Source organism: Eleginops maclovinus, chromosome 4 (genome assembly GCF_036324505.1).
Source record: "Eleginops maclovinus isolate JMC-PN-2008 ecotype Puerto Natales chromosome 4, JC_Emac_rtc_rv5, whole genome shotgun sequence".
NCBI classification, from domain to species: Eukaryota; Metazoa; Chordata; class Actinopteri; order Perciformes; family Eleginopidae; genus Eleginops; species Eleginops maclovinus.
The window spans coordinates 23,226,284-23,229,284 of NC_086352.1; positions in this window are offsets into that span (position 1 = coordinate 23,226,284).

Genomic DNA, 3,001 nt, shown 5'->3' on the forward strand with positions numbered 1-3,001 from the left:
AATCATTCTTCTCTATTCTTTCCTGACCTTATTTCTTAAAAGCCCAGAGGTGAAACCAACAATTACATTTACAAGCCTCCGTCATGGAAAGGTACTTAAGAGTTTTTTGGGAGGGCTTTAGTAAGTACATATGCCCTCTCTGATGCATTAAAATTTGACAGGTTCTGAGTAATGCTTCATTTGAAAGCAGAATTAAATGACAGGGAAGAAGCCAACATTTCTCGGAGTTGGATTGAAAATACATTTTGCAGTACAGCCTCTACAGTCGAGAAAAGCCATCAAAGTCTAATCCATGTGCCAAGCACCCTTACATTGACAGTTAGTTAATGGCAAAATTGCTTTGAAAAGTGACTTAAAAGGCAGGCAAGCAAAAGCAAGGAAGAGAAAGGGATTGTTGAAATATGAGGAATAGAAGTGCCTGCAAGAAGGGACTTGTAGCCTTTGAGTAGATAAAGACATTTGGATGTGGATGAGCTCTAAACAAAACAGCTTAATGAGAGAAAAAAATGCAAGTAGAGTTCAGTTGAGGGACTTTTCCCAGCTCTTCCTTCAGCAAAGCTCTAAAAATCAACTGCTCTGACACCACATAGAGAGACAGTGAGTGAGATGGCAGGAGGGAAAGAACTAGGCCGCAGAGATTTTAATTCATTGGTATATTATATAATGGCTGCTCAGATTTCCCTGAGGTAAATTGCTGCTGTTCCAAGATAACCTCTAGAAAATGACATAATAACCTCTTTCTATGCTTTAATTAGCCACCTGTGTTTCATCATGAGACGTTATTGTAAGGGGAAATATGGAAGACATTGAAATAATTCCATAATAAATCCACAAAAGCAATGAATTCTAAAATGAAATAGTCATTTAAGGTGGTAATGTTTTTCTTTCCAGACATTCTCTTTATTTTATTCTGGTAACTCAGTTGCTATTATATACTATTATTATAATGATGATGTTTATCTTGTATTCCTCACTAGCACTTGAACTCACCACTTCCATCAATATAAAATATTCCTTCTGCCAGCTAGATATAAAGAATTAGATGTGACAAGATGGGTTTCTTGTTACTTTGTGAAGCTTAACAAAAGATAATATCATTTATTGATCCCAATTAGGGAAATGTTTTTGTCACACCAGCATAGATAATACATTGCACACAAATTAACAGTAAATAATTTTTTTTTTAAAAAGAGCTATACATATCAGCAGTAGAAGATAAACACACATACATATCAATACTAAAGGATATGTATCTATAGAATATAGATAGATATATATATTTTGAATACACAATATAAATATAGAAAATAGAAGGCAGTGTACATTATGCTTGTCCAGCCTTTCAATCATTAACATTAATTAACATAAATAATTACCATGTTGGATTTGTAGGTTGTTTCACAACAGTAAACATTAAAAAGACAAAAGCAAATCAATGTTAATCAAGATATCAAACATCACAGGGTAAAATCTGGCCATTAGCACGTTGTACAGATAATGTTTACATGTTAGCAGGCTGGCTAAAGTGGTAGAGATATTTATCACCAAAGTACAAACACTAAAGTACACAAGAGCTTACTGTTACATAACATAATAATATTAATTAGTTATGCTAATTAATTAAATGTTTTCCTCACTGTCAGTAGACCTGCAATATTGCTGCTGTAGTCTGGCAGGCTGGGACAGTGAAAGCAATGTAAAGTCAAGAAGAGCATCAAAAGGAGCTAATCTAATGTCGTTTGTAGTTAACTAAGTTTGTAGGTATTTTATATTTTACAACACATTTGGATTATATTTTTTCACAGGCAACATTTAATCATACTTTGCAGCCTGCAAACATTTATGATATCACTGATCTCTTCAAACGATACCACCCCTGCAGAAAAATATGTCCATATAAACTTTTGAGCTTTCCCCCCGGAACTTAGAAATTAGAGTTAGACAATATTCAATCTAGGTTCATGTCATTCAGTATTATAATCACCGGGTGCAGCATCAACCCACTGATACAGGCCTGTCAGAGAGAAAGAGTCAAGAGACACAAATAGAGAACGGTGTTAAGAGCAAGCGGAGAGAGTGAGATGAATATCTGTCCAATGTGCTTCTTTAAGATGCACAGGCCTTGCTCCAGCACCTGCAAGTAAAGGTGCTTATCTGTCAGGTTTCATCTGCTTACCTGACTGTGTGTGTGTGTGTGTGTGTGTGTGTGTGTGTGTGTGTGTGTGTGTGTGTGTGTGTGTGTGTGTGTGTGTGTGTGTGTGTGTGTGTGTGTGTGTGTGTGTGTGTGTTAGAAAAAAGTGTTTTGGAGAAGGGGTGGGTGAGTGGGGCAAGTTGCAGCAAGCCCATTAAGTGCATATTCACTTACTGAGACTGTAAACACCCGACTGTAAACTCTTCACGGTATCACATATTTAGGTTAAAGATTATCACAGCAGTGTCCATCTGTTAGTTACATAACATCCAACCTGCAGTGTCTAGGTGGAAGTATTTATTTCTCTCCTCTTACTTGTTTCTTCCCACTCTCTTTATCAATGCCTTTCAGAAGCATGACTCAGGCCATTTACAATGTGGGTGTCCTGGGAGCTTTGTTGGTAAACCGGTGGATTATCCCAATTGCTTTATGACTAGAGCCTAGCCTGCTATTACAGTGTTTTGTCATAAGGAAATCACATCTTCCCAGACACTAAGACACACCCTGGCTGGCACACACACACACACACACACACACACACACACACACACACACACACACACACACACACACACACACACACACACACACACACACACACACACACACACACACACACACACACACACACACACACACACACACACACACACACACACACACACACACACACACACACACACACACACACACACACACACACACACACACACACACACACACACTCTCCCCGAGGGTTGATGCAAACATGCACATCACTGCCGAGGGGGCCCTCACCACCTGCTCAAACCCTGAGCCTGGGAAAACCCC